The sequence below is a fragment of the Lissotriton helveticus genome, chromosome 10, assembly GCF_964261635.1.
Source record: "Lissotriton helveticus chromosome 10, aLisHel1.1, whole genome shotgun sequence".
Classification (NCBI taxonomy): domain Eukaryota; kingdom Metazoa; phylum Chordata; class Amphibia; order Caudata; family Salamandridae; genus Lissotriton; species Lissotriton helveticus.
The window spans coordinates 174,031,081-174,056,011 of NC_136071.1; positions in this window are offsets into that span (position 1 = coordinate 174,031,081).

The window sequence follows — 24,931 nt, forward strand, 5'->3', positions numbered from 1 at the left end:
TATGGGGTGTCCCTTATTTTGGCAAGCTTAGAAGGCCTGCCAACTCTGATGTTCTGTATATCTCCGAGTACTACAGGACTTGGCCTAAATTCAATATCTTTACACAACTGAAATCAAATAAGTCTATGTGTAATCCACAAGCAAATTACAGATAATGTTATTAGGTGACAATTGTTCAAAATAAAATTAAAATTGAAATTAAAATTGCAACAGCTAATTTCTGATATAAATTGTGTGTGTTTATTCTTATTTGGTACAAAGCGGGACATATCAAACAGTTAAAAATTACATCTGTATTCGGTCAACATAATATTATACATGGTTCATAGTTATACAATCACATTTAATACACATTAAGGTGTGAAATAAGGAAAACCGAAACGCTGCGTCGACTTGAATTGTGATTCTTGCTTATGATTTGCAAATTGTGAATTTGTTTTTAAGTTTTTTTTTATGTGTATTAAATGTGATTGTATAACTATGAACCATGTATAATATGTTGACCGAATACAGATGTAATTTTTAACTGTTTGATATGTCCCGCTTTGTACCAAATAAGAATAAACACACACAATTTATATCAGAAATTAGCTGTTGCAATTTTAATTTCAATTTTAATTTTATTTTGAACAATTGTCACCTAATAACATTATCTGTAATTTGCTTGTGGATCACACATAGACTTATTTGATTTCAGTTGTGTAAAGATATTGAATTTAGGCCAAGTCCTGTAGTACTCGGAGATATACAGAACATCAGAGTTGGCAGGCCTTCTAATGTATGAGTTAGCCACCAGGCACACGTGAGAATCCCATTCAGAAATCTGAATGTCCAGTTAAATTGCACGGTGGAAATCTGACCAGTGACTTAGATATCTGAGTGTGTCATAAAACGTCAGCGTTCGGCCCTTTCAGTTGCAGGTGCTGTCTGATAGCATCAGAGCCTCTCAGCTCCACATTTATTTATTTTCCCCTGCACTGTAGAATCTCTGATACCAGCTTCACAGCCAGACACAACTGTTAGGACAAGATAAGAGAAGCTCCTGTGTTCAGCCAATCAAGTCATTCCATGGGCCCCATGCCCCCTGCTGTCCTTTGCAGAAAAGCCTTCACTGTAATCTACCAGTTTGTGCGGCTAAATAGCAGTGCATGTGGTAAAACATAAAAAGAAAATAGGTTCAAAGCATGTGGAAAATAATTAGGTGTGACTCCAAGCGTTCCATCTGGTGGCAGGAATAAAGTGCTTAAGAGAACGAATCCAAATGGAATTGAGGATGACAGAGAATTACTAGCAAAGGTACAACCGCCACCAGAGAAACCCAAAGAAATCAGAATTTTTGTCACATTTAATAAATCGAGTTTAAGAGCGTGGCAGCACATTGATGTTACATAAGCTGTGTCTGCCAGCACTGCATAGGCAGGGAAACACGACAAGAATTTGGGGCCCTATGGATAGTAAAAAATAAATTAAAAAAATCTGGATTTAATAGTGGTAGACAGTTTTTTTAAATGTTGAATGAGGAGAGCCCAGCCACGGTTGAGGTAAGCATTAGTAACTATTAAATGCAGGTTATGGGATAAACAGCTGCAGCAATTTCAATTACAAGACAAAAAAGTGAGAATGAGAAAACAGACATTTCACTGGCTTGCTTTTATGCTTCCTCTGATTACGCTACTGTTTTTTGGGAAGTTAAGCATTTCATGGGAGAGAATGTGTTTTCCAGCTGTCTCCCTCATGTGCTTTTCTCTCCCTGCAGTCCATGTTGCTCTCTGTTGCCTTTGTGCTTCTTCCACCCCCTCAGTGTTGTGGTCACCCTCATGTACTTCCCAGAGCCCGACTGGGAACCCAAAGCAGCCCTGGCAATTTAGACAGACCAGATCTACCCACCTCTCCACCCCTGGGAAGGTGGAAAGGGGGGAGTTGCAAGTATGAAGCACTGCTTCTTTTGTTACTGGGGGCTGATATTGCAGTAACGCAGCAAAACTGGCCCCAGTAACAAAACCGGCCCCCACAGCTGCAAACCGGCCCCATCATTAAAGCCTCCAGGGAAAACGCCTGATGCCTGCTATGGCCAGTCCGGCCCTGTACATCCCCTTGTTACCTTGTTGCCCTGTGCCTCTCCCCTTCCTGCTCCATGTTACCCTCTGATTCATTGCTTCTCTTCTCCAACCCGGCAGCATGTTACTTCCCCCCACCCATGCCTTCTTTTTCGGCCATTGCGTCTCCTCCCCACCCTCTGTGTTGCTTTTCCCGGCCCCCACCTTAATCCTCCATGGCATATGCGACCTTCACCCCGCATCCGTAACACAGCATGCTGTCAGAACGCGGTCGTAACAACGACCGCGTTCTGAAAACGCATAACATTACCCCGCAAGTCGTTACAACGACTTGCGGAGGGGGAGAAGGTGTTGGATTTAAAAGCCAACACCTTCCCCACAGTCCGCACAGACTGGAGTTGGAATAGTACATTTTATTATTCCATCATGACAGCATGCGGGGTAATAGTATGCGGGGTGAAGAGACATATTTCTCCATGGTCCTTCCCCCCACCCCAGGCCTCTGGGTTGTTTCCTCCCACCCACGCTTTAAAAAAACGTTTTCACGCTGCTTATTTTTTCTTTCATTTACTGATCCAAATTGGGAAGAAAAGAAATCGCTCACGTAATTTTGTAGACGCGCGCATGAGTGGTGCATGTGCCTACAAAATGATGTAACAGTTGTGTCTAAGCGCCTTTTTCATTGGTTTTCTGTAGCAATGCTGCACAGCATCATGGATGCTGTATAGCAAGGCAAAAACCATTGGTCTCAAAGCCAAGACCTATAGGCTTCGCCAATGCTTGATCCAAATGGTGAGGGCTGTGAGGATTGTCACTAAGGTCATGTTTGATGAGGCTCTGCCATCAAATGCCACAAGTGTTTGCTGAGGCCAGGTGGGCCGCTGCAGGGATGCTTCATGTTTCACCGGTTGGTGGTCAACGGATGACTCCTAATCTTCTACAACCATGGTGACCATCAGCCAGAACCCTCTTTGCACTTGAGTCAAGTGGAAGTTATCCAACTTCCAAAACAGCATGGATTTTCTGGTAACCAGAGTAGATCAGCTCTAACCTGGAAATACATCACTCACATGCATTAACCGCAACCTCATCATATACAGGAATGGAGCCAACACATCAATTGTTGTTTTTGTGAATGCTGGGAGCCTGAGTTTGCTCAGTCTTGATCACACCAAAGAGACTACACACAGAAAATGAATATGCTGATATAAAACTAGGGCCTCCTCCAGACTCATAAATAATAGGTCCAGCTCAGAGGAGGTTGAGTGTGCATCTGCCTATATAGATCCATCACTCATTGGTTATAGTAGTTTAAATTATAGTCTGGGCTGAAAAGTCAGCAGTTGGGGGTTCAGGCTGGACTGTGCAATGGAATGATGAGATGGAGTACTGCGGATGCCACTATACACTGATAGTAATTGCCGAAGATAGTGTAGTGTAGTTCCTATTATCCCAATAGGCTCTGTGCATTGGAATAATACCTCCAATAGTATAGACCTAGACCAGACGTTAACTAGGTCTTCTACTGTCGATATTAGACTTAAAGTTTTGGGTTTGCCAGCTAGCTCAGAGTTCACTAGAAACTTTCTCGAATAGGCAAGGAGGAGTTGAACCTCCCTGGATAGACAAGAAGGGATTTAGTTTCTGACAACCATAGAACATGACAACTTTGCTCTCCCCTAATCAAGAGTGTATCTCTAGAGTCGTGTGAAAACAAAAGACAACTTATTTTACTCAGTCAGTACGTGCATTCTTAGTTTCACCAGATTGTAGAGAAAAGGAAGAGACGGGCGTGTTCAATAAAAGATGTTATTTATTGATCAGTCTCTTTTCTCGTACAAGAGAAATGAATCGATATTATCGCAATACTTATGGTTAAGTAAAGTGCATACAATAAAAGCAGAATTATAAAATAATACTGTAAAAACATTTATATGATTTCTAAGCCATATGGTGGTTTAAAATGGATAAAATAGATACATACATATAAACATTTGACTAATCGTACTCAACTGGTGCGTCTAACCACGCCTACCCCGGTGTACCTGACCTAAGCCTAATACGTGGGCAGGGATAGAAAGTAGCAGTTTAAGTTAAGTTTGTTTTGCCAAGTGACTGACTCAAGAATTCTCTGCAAGGGGTTATTCAGCTCCGTACCTTGAATCTAGGATGATTGAGGGATGGTATCTCTCATCTTTGGTCTCGATATTCCAGGCTGCCTGCAAGGGCTGCTCGGAAGCGCCGTAGCTGGATTTCTCGGCAGGAGAAAGGCAGCGTCTCGTTCTCAGCGCGTCAGGAAGGCGGGGCAGCGTCAGTGGGCTTCGCTCTCTGCTGAGCTTCGGCAAGTCTTGCTGCTCCGATCTCGTCACCACCGCGTGTGTTTGCTTAAGGCAATATCGGTAATATTTATACCTGTAAGGTGCCGAGATTGACGTAAGGATGGACATAGATACGTCAATAAGGATGTCATACGAGCTGGTCGTTAGCACATTCTTTTACTGAAGTTCTTTGAGAAATCAAAACAATGGCCGCAGGGATTTTCCCAGGTTGTCATAGGTTTGATTTGTTTTGAGAACTCCGTATGCCTTATCAGGGGCTGGAGGAATATTGCTTGCCTAATTAGATGGCAAGCGTTATGACCTAATCAGATAACGCGCTCCTGTGCCGTGGTCTGGCGTAATCAGATAACGGTTTCTACATCATGGGATGGCTGCTAGTTAATTTGTTAACCAGAATAGGGTCAGGAATAGGGGGATCGATACAGAACCTATAGGAATACATCACACCCACTCCACGCTAACTATGGCCATATTTACGAATCTAGGCATAGTAAAACATACTGTAGAGTATCGTGTATACCTTACCACCCCAAAATACACATAATGCATTTTGAAATTATGTAACATACGGGAAAAAAATAGTCATATGCACTATATGCACTCAAGCAGTAGAATAATGCTAAAATAATCACGCATATGTATACATTATTAGTAATTGAATATTAGAATTACACATGAAATGGCTCTTAATACAGAAGAAAAGTTCGAGACCACTTCATCACAGTTCAAAAATATTTATGAACATACCAGCGGGCAGCTAATGTCTATGAAGTTTCTAAAAATAGAAATTAGTTCTCTAAGAATAGTTCTTACTTTAAGCAGAAGAAAAGTGTCCCGTAAAATGTAAAAAAATATTTGGGGGCTGCTAAAAAAATTGCTGTCCGTGGACTGGAGGAAAAGTTGATCTTGCTACTTTATTATTAAAGTTGAAGGCCAAATTCAAGGTGTCGGGAACGCCGTGTGCTAGCTTATTCAAGAGTCATTATTTCTGCTCTGGTGAGAACATCATATCATTGAGACTGCTGAAAAAGCTGTCAACAGCTTCCTGTGAGAGTTCCACTAACTCGGAAAAGGATGTAACCATGCATTCATGTGCATGATTGTCTCCATTGACGTTTTGAGTAGTATTGCTGACAGAAGGTTGTACCTGATCGATGCTGCTTTCATCTTGATCTTCACTACCCCTTAATCGTAGTGGTGAAGTTTCCACGAATGCCGTCATCAGGATTGGCAGCCGTTGAGGGCAGCACAATGCATGAGCCTTTACCGGACCCAACAATGTTTCTGCATCCATTGGCGCATCCGATTGTAGCGTCAGACAGGTGTCCAACACGCATTCTTCTCCGCACAGCATGCACCTTAGTACAGGTAAAACACATCTTTGCCATATCGGCCGAAATGAAAGAAACCAAGTCATGTTCAGGTCTCTAAGCCGGGTTAGTCCCAGGATTTTTGATATTCGGTCCCGGTATCCAATGGCTCGGATTGTTTCTTCCCTTGTCGCGGGTGTTTTGTCTGTGACATGGTTTGCCATAACGAAATATAAGGACCAAGAATAGGATTCCTGCAATTAGTCCCAAAATGAGGTGAACTCCTCCAAAAATCGAATGCACGAAGTCTGGAAAAATACCCAGTATGGCTTTGAATGGTGTTAATGCCATCGTAAATACTGTCTTAAATACATTTGAGACTCCACTGGTATCAGAAATATTAAAGATTTCATTCAGGATTTCTGCGAAATGTATGGGGGAATTAGTTGATAATAATGAGTGAATCTCTGCAGTCGTCCTTGCGACTAGGAGATCACACGTTTCTTTTGATGACGTAAGCCTGGTCGGCGTCTGAAGAAGCACTGTTTTCATTCTGCTTAAAGTATCAACTCGAATAGAAGTAATTTTCAAGTTAGGCCATGCCCTTGCCTCCCTGTCTGGAAAGGAGCTGGGGAACAATAAGCGTCCACAGCACATGACCTTCGCAGTCGTACTAACGAGATAAGGAACCCCGGGCAGTAGACTACAACATCTGCGATCCACAATTAGAATGTAACTCCCGTTATAGAGTCTTTTAAAGAATGGTTCTATCTCTGTTGCAGGTGTGCCTAGCTGGTGACATGAAAGGTTATTTGAATTCCCTTCACAGGCTCCATGCAAACTAATTCCATTACACAGAAGTGTACCGCTTAGTGACCTCCACAATTATTGCCACTAAGAAACACTTTCTGTCCTTTATTACTGACACATGCATGTGAATAGGGCAAGTTCCATGTTGTCTTAATGTACCCTTTACCCAATTTTTCGTACATGCCAGCCTGTATATATTTTTGGCAGTATTGAAACCTGAAAGTAGATATCGGAATATTAATTATCCCATGTATTATCCATTCAATGACAGGTCGTTCTGACATTGTCAATGGTAATCTCTCGAGTTTCTCAATGCTCAGGATTGTATAATCAGCACCCTTTTGTGCCATACTGATTTGTTTATCAGTAAGGTTAAAGATATTGAATAGTGACGTTGTGTTGATTAAACGCCAAGGCACATAGCCTGAACGCAGATTTTGTAACGTCCATCCAAGCTGTATAATAGAACGCAATTGCGACTGACCGTGTTGTAACAACAGTAAGTCTTGCGATATTATGTCGATTGCTGAAGACACAATACCGTCCAATGAAAAAATTCTGGAGGACAGAGTCATTAACCCATTGTCCACTACAGAAAGCGATTTTTCCAAATTAATACGGTCAATTTCCCGTATACTTTCTGCTGTCTCAATTTGAGTTATCTTCCAGGCCTCGTTGTAAGCTGCATATATAGAGGCTGCTATGGAGCGTTTTTGACGCTGTTTGCGCGGTCCCATAATGAAATCACGCAAGTCAGCACCATCAGTAAGTAAAGTTAGGTGTTGCTTAATCTCTGTCAGTGTGGACGTTTGTAGCCATTGAAGGCAGAGTTTGCCCACACTGTAGGTGGTGATTATCCCTGGGTGTTGTCTTTGGGAATATCTAGGGTCTGGCCTGGTCAATGTGAACCCCTGTGTTTTGTTCAGGAATCTGTCTTGACAGTTATTAGTATCTGTGGGCCAGATCAACCATTGTTTCCAATCAGGATTTGTTCTGTTTTGGTTTAATACAAAGTTTACGTCTATCTCTTCATCTGCAGAGTTATTGCTGTTCATTGTTGGTTTTGGAATAGACGGTTTATTTAAGTCTTTGATTTTGGCTAATCCAAGACAGGTAGTTTGTTGAATAGTTTCATTCAAGAATATAATTTGTTCTGGGATCATGCAGGCTCTAAACAATGATTCTATACCTTGTACTTGCCATTCTTTTGTACCCCAAACACTTTTTACTTCAACATTTTTGTCCCAATAATCAAAACCAAATGTATTCATTTGTTCAAAAAATAAGTCCGAATATATCAATTTCGTGTTTGTAAGCATGGTTTTTGTTCCTGTCCTATTTGACAATTTGAAATAAAATGTTTCAGCATTACTTGTGTTGAACCCTGAAAAGTATGAATATTTGTCATAAACGGTTCTTGAGCTTCCTTTTGGAGGGGTTGCACAATGTTCCCATTGATTATAATTTAAAACATTTCTAGGTTGTGCTGATTTATGTAAAAAATGGTTACCATAGTGGTTGTAGCAGTACATACTATCATAATTAGATGAACCCTGCAAATAATCATGTTTGGTAAATTTAGCAGACATCACTAGGTCAGACATCATGTCATTAATACTTTCAAAGTCCCAATCATCAGTAAATGAGTTTGGTTTTACAAAGTCACTCAACGAGATCTTGATTTGGTGTGGATATTTGAGGATTTCAACCGGACCATAAATTTCATAGTCAGTATTGTCCCATGCTACCCCACCCGGTATAGGATTGGCTGTGAAGTTGACTGAAGAAAGTTCTCTTTTCTCGACGTGTGAAGACGTGTGTGGCTTGAGGATCAAGTTGATTTTCTGGCTTGCTGTGTCCATTTTTGCATATTTTCCCTCAATGAAGCGTCCCAAGCATAGTATCATGATGAGCCAAAGTATGAGGATAAATACACCAAAGGACACCCAAAATTCAATCCATGGAGAAATCAGATAGGTTTCTTTCAGCTGTTTCAAAAGTTCCTTAGATCTGTCTTTAAAAGTTTTTGTTGATGGCTGTGTCTTTGATTCACTGAGGTCTTCAGAGGAATCATTGAAGTTTATGAAGTAGCCGGATGCTGTTCTATCAATTGTTCCAATTGCTTCAGGATTACTGTTTCTTGCAGCTTCAGCATATTCATTTGTTACTTCATTGTAGGTTGGTGTGTCTCTACTAAATGTTTTTATTTGGGTTTTCAGAGGTGTGAGTTCCATTGCATTGTTGCATAGTCCTTGTTGTTCTTCTGTAGGCGTTTCGAATGTGATTAGCCTTTTAGTTAGCACCTCTGTACTTGTAGCAAACCTCGGTGTTCTACTACTTATCGGGAGTCCACTTGGCCTACTGTTTGTTATCGGCCACATGATTGTGGTTTTACCAGGTCGATGGATACAACTCGGTTCTCCTTTTTACCAGCAAGTGGCGGTAGTACAACTGATCTCGTCCCGTTGATGGACAAGACAGGAACTGCTTTTCTGTAAGAAGGCCCAAATTCCTTCTTTACCGCGATCTTTTCTCTGACTAGATCCCCGATTTTTGGAATCCAGACAGGTCTTGCTGGGACAGGTGGTGGTTCTTCAGTGGTTGTTGGCTGCTGTTTCAACTTTATGTTGCTCAGGTCTTTTCTTGTTTCGTTTAAGTCCTGTAAAATAGCCAAACGATCTTTGATATCAAAGCTTTTTTCTTTCACCACTGAAGTCTGACTGTCAAGATCTAAGACTAGCATCCTAGTCCCAAACAGTAATTCGTACGGACTGAATCCCTTCAGAGAATTTCTTGGCAGGTTATTTAGACTACGTTGGACACTTATTAGATGTTTGACCCACCGTGCTCCCGAACCTAATACCTTTGCTGTTATAGATTGCTTTATGCCTTGGTTTTTTCTTTACACCATCCCGTATCCCTCAGGAAGGAAGTGAGAAGAATCCCGCTTCGCTATGTTCATTTGGCCGTGCTTTCCCACAAGCTTGAGGGCTAAAGTGAAAACATTGGTCAAACGTAGCATGCTCCTAGCGTATATGCCATTTAGACTCGCAAATCTTTGTATAACAGTCCCGACGTCAGCCGAGTGTTGGGGTCTACATTTATAAGTGGAAACTAGTCTTTATTTGTTAATGGGACGCATTATTTACACTTGTTTCACTGATTATTGTTTAGCCCTTATTGAGTGAAACGCCATGGTATTACCCCGTTCCTCTCGCCGCTGCGATCTCTGTTGCAGCCCGGGCATTTTTTTACAAAAATGTGATGATGCAGGCTCATGCCTGGCCACCAGTACACTGATTGTAGTTCTTCCAGAGAATCTTTTAGTTTGAGGTGTCTGAGACCCTCGCCCATATGTGCGTCTGCTATTAACAAAGTTCTCCTGTCCTTGTTTGGAATTACTCTATCCCCCACTCCAGGGATTCGAGCAAAAGGAACGGAGTTCGCATCGATTATGTATGTATATTTGAGTGGGTAACTGATCGGTAACGCTGAGCAGTCGCCTTTTGATGACGTTTTCACCGCCAGCATTGTTTCACCGTCAATGTATTTTACTGCACGCTTTTTTCTAGCTACGGAAGCCGATTCAGTTGCTACCGCTGTGGCTTTCTCAGCCAATGAATTCCCTGCAACGTGAACGCCATCACGCTGATGACTCAGTGAGTGTATCACGTGAGTCTTTGGTAGTTCTTTTTTTAACAGAACTATTTGTTCCCAAAGCAGTTCTTGCTTTATTGTTGCACCTGTGTCATCTTTGTAACCGTTTTGAATCCATTTCTGTAAATCGCTGTTATATGATTTAACGCAGTAATACGAATCGGACACTATGAGTGTCGGGAATTTGCGATCTGCATTATCTAGCGCCATTTTCAATGCTATTATTTCAGTCTGTTGTTCTGAATTAGTTTCTACTGAGTGTGTTTTTGTTAATAGAGGTCTTAGTATACCTCCGCGCCACACTTCTTTTGTAATCTCACATGTGGGGTTGTATGCTTGTTCTCCCCAAACGGATGGTTGAGCATGTCCGTCTGTATAGATTACACAAGCGTACTGTCGTAATGGCAGAATGTCGATTGGCAGAGGGAATATTCTTTCATATTCTAGATATTTTAGTTCCTCTAGTTCTGCATCAAAGTAGTATTTTACTTTGTCCATTGTAATGGAATTCACCCATTGTATCCATTCCGGATTCAATGCTGTTGTTGGTAAATTACACAGGGTTGTTAATGCCTCAAAGGCTGATTCTGCTGTTCTGACTGTGATGTGTCTACCGTCAGCTTTATCTTTTTCTCTAGCTATTGCGGTTTGAACTGCATGAACAATGTTTTCTTTAATGCTGAATTTCTTTTCAGCTTTAGTGTACAAGTGTGATTTGAATGCAATTGGTACCTTATCTCCCTCATTAGAGGTCAGGTATGTGAATCCGCATCTTCCTGGGATGACTCGAATCACAAGGTTGCGTGTGTTATCACGTGTTTCTAGTTTTGTTTTAATTAACATACCTGTTTGTAAGGATCTCAGAATTTCTGTGTGTATTTGAGTCCAATTGGTTTTTTTAAAATCTGGTTTTATTAGATCATAAAGGGGTTTGACCCTTTCTGCGTAATTTGCAATGTATGTTCTTCCGAAATTTAGGAAGCCTAGAATTGACTGTAGGTTTTTTAGTGTTCTAGGTGCTTGGAGTACGGCACATTTCTCTAGGAAATTGTCAGCCAGGCTTTTGCCTTCACTTGATAATTCATATCCTAAGAACAGGACTGTTAGATGGGCAATTCTAGATTTTTTAAAGTTGAATTTGTAACCCTCTGCCGCGAACACAAGTATTATGGTGTTCACTCTCTTCAAGTGAGTATCCAAGTCATCGTCTGTTAGGTATATGTCATCTACATAAGATAATGCTTCGTCATCATATGTTTGTAGTAACTCTGTTACTCTCGCTGAGAATAATCCTGGGCTGTTCTTGTACCCCTGGGGTAACCGACAGAATTCTTTTTGAGCGCCATTTATTGAGAATGCTGACAGGTATCTGCTCTCTGGTGCTATATTTTGACAAAAGAATCCATTAGAGATGTCTAATGTTGTTTTATATTTTTTGCGCACTATGTTATTCATTAGTGCAGCACTATGCGAGTTTTGTACTGCAAAAGTTTTGCAACATGAGTTAAGGTGTCGGTAATCCAAAACTAGACGATATGAATTGTCTGGTTTGGAGACAGGAAACAAAGGGTTGTTCATTTGTGAGGTGCAAGTTTCAATCACCCCCTGGTATTCTAGTTGATCTAGAATTTCTTTTACCTGTTTTTTAGCTTCTTGCTTGATTGGATACTGCCTTTGTGCAGTAGGTTGTGATTTTAACTGGATTTTGTGAGGAGGAGACTCCTCATCCCATCCTACATGATTTTTATATAAAGCAGCAGGAGCTTGAGCTACTGCCCACTTTCTTGCAAGTGTATATTTTTTATGAATTGGAATATGATTTGAGAAGGCAGGCATAATTATTTCTTCGCCATGTGGGCACTCCCTGACAAACTCTGGTGGCCAATCTTTTTCAGCTAGAAGGATGTCATAGCCCTTGGAGAGATTATCCCAAAAAAGGCCCCTTATTTTCCTAGTCTTATCCCCTTCTATACGTAAAGTTATTTCATATATTTTGTGAGGTTTGCTAACTCTGGTGTCTGCAGTTTCCACCTGAATGTATTCATTCGTGTCCACTGTCTCCAGATGATTCATAAGGACTTTGCGTGCTATGCTCACTTCTGCTGCGCTGTCTAGCATTGTCTGAGCCCACTCTCCGTTTTTCAGCTGTGTCCTCAGTATTCTCGGCATTGTTGAATACTTTAATACTGGCTACCTTCTTTTTTGGAAACTGTAATTTTTTATTTGGATGAGCAGGTTCCTTGTCTTTGGACTTGACGTGCCCTTCCCTGGGTTCCGATCGTCCTCTTCTTTCCGATTTCTGCGAGGAAGTCTGAAAAGATTGAGAGGGATGTGTATCAAAATCTTGATATCTATCCGGTTTCTTTATGTTATCCCTATTTCTAAGGTTGTATTTTTTCACAGAGGGCTCCCTTTGGGGAGACTTGGGTCCTTGGTCCGGAGATCTTTCTCTCCGCCGAGGAGACCTTCCTCTGGACTGGAATCTCTTTTCTTTTGGATTGGATTGTTTGTTTCCATCCCAGTTCTTCTTTTGACTGTTTAGATTATTTTTAATAAATATTTTTCAGGACTTTCAATTAGTTGGGGCTTTACTGGTATTCCACCCAAACTATCTCTACCTAGTTCTTCATAGGATTTTTCTATAATTCTGGCAATTTCAGCTGGTTGGTCTGCTATATCTGTCTCTTTTAACCTCTGGCGGATCGCCACATTCTCTGCTTCTCCTTTTATGTTGGCTAGTAATATTGCCGAGACCTGCTTGAAGTCTTTTAGTAATTTCATACCGAGAGTTAAAGCGGGTTCTGGACCGTATTCGTCTTGAATTTGTTTTAGCACATCTGGTATTACCGACATGGATGGTACACCATGTGTTTTTGTGTAAATGGAAGCAAAGACTGTACCCCAAGTGTCACAGTCCTCCACGTGTGGTGCGATTCCCATTGGAAGACAGATAGTCAGAATCCTGTGTTTATCCACAGGGGTGGTGTCTGGAAACACCGCCTCTATTTGGGTGATTTTTTGTGCTAACCAGAATGGTATTTGTTCCTGTTTAGCTGGTACTTTACCTAGGCAGGACTGTATGTTCTGTGGTGTAATTTTATTTGTGTTCCCCTGATGTGGGGTCAGCTGTGGATTTTTAATTGCTGGTTGGATTGTTGAAGTCCGCATTACATATTGGACTAGTTGTCTATATATTTTAATTAATTGTTTTAGTTGTACTAAAACATCTGCTGCAGACATTCTTTCGATGTCTGGATGTGGTGTGTATCCGGCTAGGACCGGCCACGTTGCTCCTGGTCTACCTAGTGGACCGAGCCTGGTGATGTGTTTGTTGTGTTTTAGGGCGCCATTAAACAAGAGCAGGTGCTCTTGGAATTTAAGTGGTACTTCTACTTCCTCGAAAGGAGTGTACTCATTAGGAGGTTCCTCTATTTTATAATAGTGGAACTCCTTCGTTACAGCATTTGCTGCTGGAAAGTTTATCCATGAATAGAATACCTCTGTCTGCCGATATTCGTGTGCCTCAATTACGAATATGACTGTACCACCTCTTGGTGTCAGTCCATTTTCTATAAGTTTTAACGTTATAGATCTTCTTATGTTGACCGGGATGAGTTTTATATCCGGGTCCGCTTCTTGCATAGTATTATCAGCTTCTATTACTTCAGCTGCTACTCTAGCTCTCTCTCTTTCATCATCACTTTCTGGCATTTTACTGTCAGGAAGGTTATTCTGTTTGTTTGCAGATCAGGTTTCTTGTGGAAACAAAGATTAGATGCACAATATTTTGGAACAGTGTATCCTTCAACGTTGATTGAACCAAGAACCATACATAGGAGTTCCCTCCTGCGAGGTTCGGCGGATTTTACCTCTCACCCACTCCAGACGTCTTTGGAGTATTATGGGAAAAAGGGGTCTGAGTGAAAAAGCACGACTGAGTTACTCTAAAGTCTTGCGTTAGTTTTATCGCCTATCCAAACACGTTGGGCGCCGTGTAGTTCCTATTATCCCAATAGGCTCTGCGCATTGGAATAATACCTCCAATAGTATAGACCTAGACCAGACGTTAACTAGGTCTTCTACTGTCGATATTAGACTTAAAGTTTTGGGTTTGCCAGCTAGCTCAGAGTTCACTAGAAACTTTCTCGAATAGGCAAGGAGGAGTTGAACCTCCCTGGATAGACAAGAAGGGATTTAGTTTCTGACAACCATAGAACATGACAACTTTGCTCTCCCCTAATCAAGAGTGTATCTCTAGAGTCGTGTGAAAACAAAAGACAACTTATTTTACTCAGTCAGTACGTGCATTCTTAGTTTCACCAGATTGTAGAGAAAAGGAAGAGACGGGCGTGTTCAATAAAAGATGTTATTTATTGATCAGTCTCTTTTCTCGTACAAGAGAAATGAATCGATATTATCGCAATACTTATGGTTAAGTAAAGTGCATACAATAAAAGCAGAATTATAAAATAATACTGTAAAAACATTTATATGGTTTATAAGCCATATGGTGGTTTAAAATGGATAAAATAGATACATACATATAAACATTTGACTAATCGTACTCAACTGGTGCGTCTAACCACGCCTACCCCGGTGTACCTGACCTAAGCCTAATACGTGGGCAGGGATAGAAAGTAGCAGTTTAAGTTAAGTTTGTTTTGCCAAGTGACTGACTCAAGAATTCTCTGCAAGGGGTTATTCAGCTCCGTACCTTGAATCTAGGATGATTGAGGGATGGTATCTCTCATCTTTGGTCTCGATATTCCAGGCTGCCTGCAAGGGCTGCTCGGAAGCGCCGGAGCTGGATTTCTCGGCAGGAGAAAGGCAGCGTCTCGTTCTCAGCGCGTCAGGAAGGCGGGGCAGCGTCAGTGGGCTTCGCTCTCTGCTGAGCTTCGGCAAGTCTTGCTGCTCCGATCTCGTCACCACCGCGTGTGTTTGCTTAAGGCAATATCGGTAATATTTATACCTGTAAGGTGCCGAGATTGACGTAAGGATGGACATAGATACGTCAATAAGGATGTCATACGAGCTCGTCGTTAGCACATTCTTTTACTGAAGTTCTTTGAGAAATCAAAACAATGGCCGCAGGGATTTTCCCAGGTTGTCATAGGTTTGATTTGTTTTGAGAACTCAATCATCAGGGGCTGGAGGAATATTGCTTGCCTAATTAGATGGCAAGCGTTATGACCTAATCAGATAACGCGCTCCTGTGCCGTGGTCTGGCGTAATCAGATAACGGTTTCTGCATCATGGGATGGCTGCTAGTTAATTTGTTAACCAGAATAGGGTCAGGAATAGGGGGATCGATACAGAACCTATAGGAATACATCACAATAGGATGCTTCTGCATTGTATTGTGCCTTAGGTGGGATCTTACCTCTGTGGTATGTCATCCCACAACTCCAACACTTCCAGATGTTCCCCTTGCATTTCCAGCTAGAGGTGGATGAGGTGAAATACCACGCCGAGAAGTCTGCAAAGCCCACACTTTGCAAATAAGCATGAAGTTCCCCAAATTTTCTGAGGTGTACTTTGACTCTGTGCTTTTCCCCCCTGAAGTCCAGTGACCGTGCAACATACATGGAACATCAAGCTGTAGTGATTTGTGTTTTTACCACTATCACTCACACCTGCCCTCAGCCTGAGCAGCAGAGAGACAACACAATAGGTACCATCCAACCCATGACATCATTTGCTCTGCTGACTGATGTTCGGCCTAGGTCTTCGGGGAGCGGATGCGCTCCACCTTAACATATATAGAACTAAAGACCAATGCAGAAAGTGTGAAATTCTCCCTCACCTGGACTGACAGCTGAGAATTCATGCTTTGATCATTTATTTATATAATTTGAAAAGCGCAACTAATGCCCATGGGCGTCTTGGTGCTATAGGAAAAGAGAATAGCTACGGCAGATGTTGGAAGCGAGGTGCCCTCTACTCCTGCGGGAACAGCCAGGGCTTTTCTGAACGTAAGTAGGGAGAGAGCAGCTTTTAGTGTCAATGGGAGGCTGTTCCAGAGCACAGCTGTGGCCCTACAAAAGCTCTTCCCACCCCAGTTGGGATCAAGATCCTACATAGCATTTTCTGTGCCTTCCATGTGAGTTCTAAAAAAGCACATGAGTAGAATTCAGCTCAGGTTTTTTGTGAAGTTGGCTGGTAATGACACTAAACTAGGTCTTTGTTTTAATATTCTTCAACCAAGTGTGTTCTGTAACACCCAGTCCTCAATAGACCTTCTGGCTTTGCATGATAGAGGACTGGTCAACTGAGCCTGTGATGCACAGGTAACATTCATGGCATATTATGGATCACTGAAGTGGTCCACTTGAAGGGATGCCCCCTCCTACTTCCTTGCTCAGTGCTGCTCTGTCTCCTCACAAGATTGCCATTATGCCAGGATGGCCAGTTCAGCTTTTAAGAAGTCTACCATTTCTCTCCACAGCAAATGTGTTCATTAGAGGTTTCAGACCGACCCCATTTACTTTCAGAATTGTGAGTCAGTCCTATAATGAACAGCATGTAGATTCCATGCAGGCCAGAAAAGTCCTCAGGGCCATCCAGTTATTCTTACATATAGAGGAAGCACTGAGATGTCATTAATGGCCTTGCATCCAAGACTTTAGTTTGGGATAGAGCAGTTTCTTTAATTGCCAACGCCTCTTGGCAACACCTTTTTATTTACTTGGTTAACCCCTATCAATGTTGGTAGTATCACAAGGCATTCCACTATATTAGCCCTTAGCTAGGGTGCAGTTATCAAGTAAATTGCATATAATTTAATAAATTTTAAATTTTGCAAAGTTAAATAATGTTTGATTAAGATTGTATCAAGTTTTTGAGAAACTGATGTGCTGATGGAAGCCTTCTGAACAATTGCACCTGGGAGTGAAAGATGCTGACATTTTATTTTTTGTAGTTCTATAATTTTTTACATACCACTCACCCATTGCCTCAGATCATTTTTGGTGTAGGAACATACTCAAAATTGTCATATCATGGTTGAGGAGGCAAGCTCCGGACTATTTTATTCCCTTCTAAAAGCCTGCAACGGAGGCGTAGCCATGATGGCGGCAGAGTAGAATGTGCCTGTCTACCACCCAACAGTGCCCAGAGGGGCTCCTGGCCGGCTAATAATCCACAACCCAGCCTTGATGGGCAACTAGTGAGTGCCGGCGACGAGTGGGGGCCGAGCTGCAGTGATGGGCTGCACATATCACTCCCCCATTGACTAAAGCTCCCAGACGGTGCATGTGCCAAAATGGTGGCTACCTAAGACCCGAAGCGCGGACCCCGCGACTCCGACATGGCACCAGTACTTGCAGCTCGACAGTGGCCCTAATGCCAGCTGCGCCAACCAGCCCCCGCTCCTAAGAAGGTTCCTGTCTAACAATGCCCGCTTGGTGAGGTGGTCGCCTGGTGTCTCCAGGGCCTCAAGTGTTGGCGGGCCGCTGTCGGCGTAGCTCCCTGGGTAGCCTGATCGGAGTCTGACCTACTCAAGTAGTTATGTCAGCCTCGCTATGCTCCCAAAGACGGCTCCACAGGAGTTATAAGCGTGACCAAAGGATGTACAACAGGGCCCTTAACATTCTGGCGGCACCTACCCCCTTACTGCTGATCTGTGAACCAGGGACAGCTGCCTTTGACATACGTGGCCAGCACTGAACTATTGAGCTCTGGGAGAGGAGTGGGGGCTCCCTGTGCTGTGGACCGAGTCTACCATTCTGGAGGGAACCTGCACCTGGCCCGTTTACAGACATGAGGAGTCTGGTAAGGAGCCATTGTGCTGCGCAAGGCTGTATTCTTGTCGGCGCTTTTTACACAAGAATTGTGGCCTACCTCAGCACTTCTGCTTCCAGGTATGGTCTTTAAGAGACTGCTCTTAGGTGGGCCCCACAATATCCCAGCACCTCTCGCTCTACACAGAAGGCCTCCATACCTGCAATGCTGACCCAATCCTCACACCGGGGTTGGTGTATTGTCCTCGCATGTGGACTCCAATCTCCTTGTTTTCCAGGGGGGGTCCTTTGCCAGCTGCTCAGTAGGCCTGGTGGTGCTTTCGCAGAATAGGCCCGGCCGCGAGAGGATGGCGGGACTCTCACATCTCACCCCGCTGGCCTCACACATAACTTGTCATCAGTCTCCTGAGCAGAGGTCCGAATAACTCCAACCTCCACTACTGATACTATGTGGATGGCCCGGGGGCATCGCAACAGGAAGAGCCCCCCAGATCCCGGACCTTGAGTCTAGGGAGACCGCAGACCAGGCAGTCCACACTGCCTGTGTTCTTTCACTTTTCTTCGGGTCTATTCACTCCTGGTAGGGGTCCCTCTTAGGTGCGCGGAGACTCGCACCCACCTCTTTGCATCATCTCAAGAGACCCCTGTCACACACCGATTCCCGGATTGGGCTACACAGACCTGCTTGCCTTTTTTTAATTTGGGGAGAGCACTCCTCTAGCCTTGCTGACCCACTTCATCATTCAAGGAGGTTCTGCATTGGGTCACACTGGACTCACTGAAGCACACAGCATAAACACGTGCTCTCCAACCCACTTCCTTGATGGGGGCTTTCAAAACTAAGCAAGATCAATCTGTCCAAGAGATGCTCACCCGATCTAAGCCAGCACCTGCTAAAGCCCCAGAGGCCAGCTCACACTCCCATACTCACTCCGAATCAGAAGGTAATCCTGACTCAGACCAAGAACTAGTGACTAGTTCGTAGCCTCTCTATATGACTTGCTGAAGTCAGTTATTCAGGCCCTTAAAAAAGACCTCTCACAGGACATGCAGGACTTGAGACAAGACTTGTCCTCAAGGGAGATCGCGTTGCTACTCTAGAAGAGGAGAAGAGATGAAAATGCTGCACCAAGAAATTGTCCACCTTAGGAACAGGATGACAAACTCAGAGCCCAAACAGAAGACCTCGAAAACAGATTCTGCTGTAACAATATCTCAGGGTAGTCCCTGTGGGCGCCGAGGGCTTCTAAATCTGAGGATACACCCAAGCTCTTTTTCGCTTTGTCCTGGATTGGGATGACGATGCTGAGCTACAGTTTGATATGGTCCACCAGGTCGGCCATCCCGGAGGCCCCACAGCTAGGCCACCTAGCATCTTGTCTTATGTGTACTCTTCCAAATAAAAGAAGACATCCTGAGAGCAGTCAGAACTGACCAACCTATCCACTTTGGGGTCACACGATTGGTTTCTATCAAGATTCGCCCTCCTCATCCTCCAGCGCCGCAGGGAGTTCAAACCGATAACTGATTTCCTTCGCTCCAAAGAGATGTCTTATGACTGGGGACACCCCATCAGACTGGTCTTCCATGGGGACGGGCAGCCCCGCCAACTCATGTCTTTGGGAGACACCCGCCGTGTCCTGGGCCTGCCTGTGAAGACCACTTCCCACTCCAGTGCAGCATCCCCACGTGGGTCTCAGCCCCGATCATGATCTTGGCAGAAAGTCAGGAAGCACAAGCAACACCCCCATCCTGGTCTAGAAGAATGCGCACAAGAACGCAGAGCTGTTCTGGATAGATTGGATGCGGACAAAGGTGGGGCACTCACCTGAGGAAACTTTGCAACGTTTGCCCACAGACTACATCTGGCTCCACGCTCCATCTTTCATCTATTGGCGGCCTGTGGCGGCAGGGAATTGACTTTCACCACATGAGTCAGGACCATCGCCTCTTCGACCCTGGCCTAGTCCATAATGTACCCTGGCATTGATAATAGACTTCTTCAATTTGTTTTCTTGTTTCTGTTGTTTCTTTTGAACTGTTAACTGGGTCTTTATTCCTTCACACTATACGGTCTATTCAAAACATCTTTATCTACTAGTTCGGTCAGACAATACTCCACTGAGTTTGAGGTTTGTCCGTTATATTCTCGAAAGTCCCACTTGTATATCCACTTCACCCCCATGTCTAACTTTCCTGGGGGTTAATATAACAAGCCTCAATGTCAGAGCTCTCAATAACCATAAAAAAAAGAAAGGCGGTCCTGTCCATTTTAGAACAGTCTGGTAGTGACATTTGTCTTTTACGAGAGATACATTTACTACCCAAAGATATTCGTCTCATGCAATCAAGCTCATTCTCTCACCAACCATGGTCTTCCAACTCCTCTAAACGTGGGGGTAGGGACCATCCTTCTCTCACGGAGGAGCTTTAGAGGGGAAAAACTGACTAAAGTGGCTTAACTCGAGGGGCAACTACTTGCCTATAGATTTCATCTCACCACTTTTTATTTCACCCTCGCAAATATATATGCACCCAATAAACACCAAGAAATGTTCCTCTCAGGGACCCTCACTCCTGTCCTTTGTACCCCAGATGCTGCCAGATTGATTGGCGGTGATCTGAACCTTGTGATGGACAATGTCCAGGTTGCTCTGCCAAATGCTCAGACCAAGTGGGAACCTTTTTTGCCAAGAGGCTCCGTTGACTGGCTGACTGCGGCCTGGGTGATGTCTGGCGAACCTTTAATCCTAATACATGGGACTATACATTTTACTCCGCAGCACACAAAACATATGCCAGTATTGATCATTACCTAGCAACCTCAGCCTTCCAGGCCACAGTCTGCAACTCTTTCATTGCACCCAGATCACATTCTGTTCTGACCCTTGTTGCACACTTTGACACCAATTGAACAAAGAGCTTGTGCTGGTGCCTTAGGGAGAGTCTATGATTTTGCCCATCCTTAAGACAATCTTAAACTGTCTTCAAACTAATGACAATGGGTACATATACGTTTCCTCCCTCTGGGAAACTATAAAAATAGTGGTGTGAGGGTAATTTATTGCCATTTCGGCATCCAAAAACTGTAGCCGCAAAGAGAAGCAACAGATCCTTGAACAGAAAGTCCTAGAACACAAGGCAATTCAAAAACTTACAGGGGCTCCCTTGGTTCAGAGGGAGTTGGAAAAAATGTGCTTACTCCTCAAACAACTTGATTTAGACCGGGCACAATACGCATTGACGCGCCTCAAACACAAGTTTTTTTTTTAAACAGATTTTATTGTCTGAACACACATGTTATGCAAAGCTCTGCCATACAGAGTCTACTGCCATAATCAATACATCAGTAATAGCTTTAGCATTTTTTAAGAGAAGGAAAAGAAAAATAGAAAGGAAGAAATGAAGAAAAACACAACCACCCAACCCCCCCCAACAAGTTCCACCCCCCCTTGCGCCGCTGCTTGTCCCACTAACAACATAATGTTCATATACTGAGTTTGCCATGTCTACCAAAGCACCAACCATGGTATCTCGTAGTCCAGCATATCAGAGAGTCGGGAGGGTGGCCTCTTCAGGCGGCGAGTCCAGCTCCAGACCCCTATAATCTGCCCACCACTTCCAGATTTTATAGTGCTTTCGAGGACATCCCCTCGCTACATAAATGGGCTGTTCCAGCCCCATACAGAAGTCCATCCCGTTCTTCCAGGCGGCTAGTGACGGGGCCTGAGGCGCCTTCCATGCTTTGGCTATATCGCGTTTCGCCAATGTAAAGCCTAGTAACAGTAAGTGGTGCTTGTACCTGTTGCCCCCTACCCCAGCCATGACATGCAATAGAGCTTGCTTAGGGTCCCTCTGGAGCTCCCAGGCCAGAACCTCACCCAGGCATCGATGCACCCCATCCCAGAATCTCCGCAGCGCTGAGCACTCCCATACCGTGTGCAGCAGTGTACCTACTCCCAATCCGCATCGGAGACATTCGGGGGATGCCACCATGCCCGCCCTCCACAAGCGCTGTCGGGTATAATATGTGCGGTGTAAGTAGCGGAATTGAATCAGTCGCAGGCGAGTAGAGATTGCCGACCCCTGGGACTCTCTAAGGCCTCTACCCAGTCCTCCTCGTCCAGGGCTCACACGTCCTGTTCCCATGCAGCCCTAAGTCGAAGCAGGTCAGAGGAGCAATGGCGCACAAGTGTCTGGTAGATACGCGATAGTTTCTTATCGGGCAATTCCCCCATAAAGAGTTTGGCTTCCAAAGGGCTGAACTCCGGGAGCTGCTCCAGACCCGGCAGATAGGGTGCCAGAGCATGGCGAAACTGGAGGTATTTGAAGAACTGGATGCAGGGCATCCCGAATTCCTCCTGCAAATTTTCAAACGATTTGAGGGCGCTCCCTGACATAACGTCGCCAAGGGTAGAGATGCCTATCGCATCCCAACCCCGAAAGCCCATCAATATGTCCATCTGGGGTAGTCTACCGTTGCGCCAAAGGGGGGTTTCCTGGGTGAGCACGTTCCACCAGCCCATCCTACGCAGCGCTTGCTTCCACACACCAAAGACTACTTGCGTGGCTCAGGGAAGGGGTCTCCGAAGCGGCGCCGAATACAACAACGTATGCAAGGATGCTGAGACCATCAAGAACCTCTCCACAGCGTAGGCCGGGTCCCCTCTATTGCCATACCACCAATCATTCAACACCAACAGATGCGCCGCTTGATAGTATAAAGATTCAGAAAAGGGGGTGGTGATGAACCGAGTGCCTGAATTAAGCAGACCACTCTTACCCAGTCCAAAGATCAGGGCTTGCTCCATCACCGTTTTTTAGCTCACTGCACCATCCCAGCTCAGAACTTGGCTATATGCAAATTAGTCTGTTCCTGTCCCAGTGCATGATGGGAACAGGGCAAACCAAACTACCAAGCCAATTCTTGTACTGGGAAGGAAACAAGCTTCCGGGGACCGGTTTCTGCCATTTTAGGCGTCGTCGGCCCGGCTTGCTTGAAACCTGATGGTGCAATGAGCAAGGGACTCACATCTGAGTATACCCTTCCACGCTTATGGTGGACAAAATGATTCAGAAAAGGGGGTGGTGATGAACAGAGTGCCTGAATTAAGCAGACCACTCTTACCCAGTCCAAAGATCAGGGCGTGATCCATCACCGTTTTTTAGCTCACTGCACCATCCCAGCTCAGAACTTGGCTATATGCAAATTAGTCTGTTCCTGTCCCAGTGCATGATGGGAACAGGGCAAACCAAACTACCAAGCCAATTCTTGTACTGGGAAGGAAACAAGCTTCCGGGGACCGGTTTCTGCCATTTCAGGTGTCGTCGGCCCGGCTTGCTTGAATCCTGATGGTGCAATGAGCAAGGGACTCACATCTGAGTATACCCTTCCACGCTTATGGTGGACAAAATGATTCAGAAAAGGGGGTGGTGATGAACAGAGTGCCTGAATTAAGCAGACCACTCTTACCCAGTCCAAAGATCAGGGCTTGATCCATCACCGTTTTTTAGCTCACTGCACCATCCCAGCTCAGAACTTGGCTATATGCAAATTAGTCTGTTCCTGTCCCAGTGCATGATGGGAACAGGGCAAACCAAACTACCAAGCCAATTCTTGTACTGGGAAGGAAACAAGCTTCCTGGGACCGGTTTCTGCCATTTCAGGCGTCGTCGGCCCGGCTTGCTTGAATCCTGATGGTGCAATGAGCAAGGGACTCACATCTGAGTATACCCTTCCACGCTTATGGTGGACAAAATGATTCAGAAAAGGGGGTGGTGATGAACAGAGTGCCTGAATTAAGCAGACCACTCTTACCCAGTCCAAAGATCGGGGCTTGATCCATCACCGTTTTTTAGCTCACTGCACCATCCCAGCTCAGAACTTGGCTATATGCAAATTAGTCTATTCCTGTCCCAGTGCATGATGGGAACAGGGCAAACCAAACTACCAAGCCAATTCTTGTACTGGGAAGGAAACAAGCTTCCGGGGACCGGTTTCTGCCATTTCAGGCGTCGTCGGCCCGGCTTGCTTGAATCCTGATGGTGCAATGAGCAAGGGACTCACATCTGAGTATACCCTTCCACGCTTATGGTGGACTAAATGATTCAGAAAAGGGGGTGGTGATGAACAGAGTGCCTGAATTAAGAAGACCACTCTTACCCAGTCCAAAGATCAGGGCTTGATCCATCACCGTTTTTTAGCTCACTGCACCATCCCAGCTCAGAACTTGGCTATATGCAAATTAGTCTGTTCCTGTCCCAGTGCATGATGGGAACAGGGCAAACCAAACTACCAAGCCAATTCTTGTACTGGGAAGGAAACAAGCTTCCGGGGACCGGTTTCTGCCATTTCAGGCGTCGTCGGCCCGGCTTGCTTGAATCCTGATGGTGCAATGAGCAAGGGACTCACATCTGAGTATACCCTTCCACGCTTATGGTGGACAAAATGATTCAGAAAAGGGGGTGGTGATGAACAGAGTGCCTGAATTAAGCAGACCACTCTTACCCAGTCCAAAGATCAGGGCTTGATCCATCACCGTTTTTTAGCTCACTGCACCATCCCAGCTCAGAACTTGGCTATATGCAAATTAGTCTGTTCCTGTCCCAGTGCATGATGGGAACAGGGCAAACCAAACTACCAAGCCAATTCTTGTACTGGGAAGGAAACAAGCTTCCGGGGACCGGTTTCTGCCATTTCAGGCGTCGTCGGCCCGGCTTGCTTGAATCCTGATGGTGCAATGAGCAAGGGACTCACATCTGAGTATACCCTTCCACGCTTATGGTGGACAAAATGATTCAGAAAAGGGGGTGGTGATGAACAGAGTGCCTGAATTAAGCAGACCACTCTTGTGATGGATCAAGCCCTGATCTTTGGACTGGGTAAGAGTGGTCTGCTTAATTCAGACACTCTGCTCATCACCACCCCCTTTTCTGAATCGTTTTTGGCCACTATAGGTGTGGCAGGGTATACTCAGACATGAGTCCCTTGCTCACTGCTCCATCAGGATTCAAGCAAG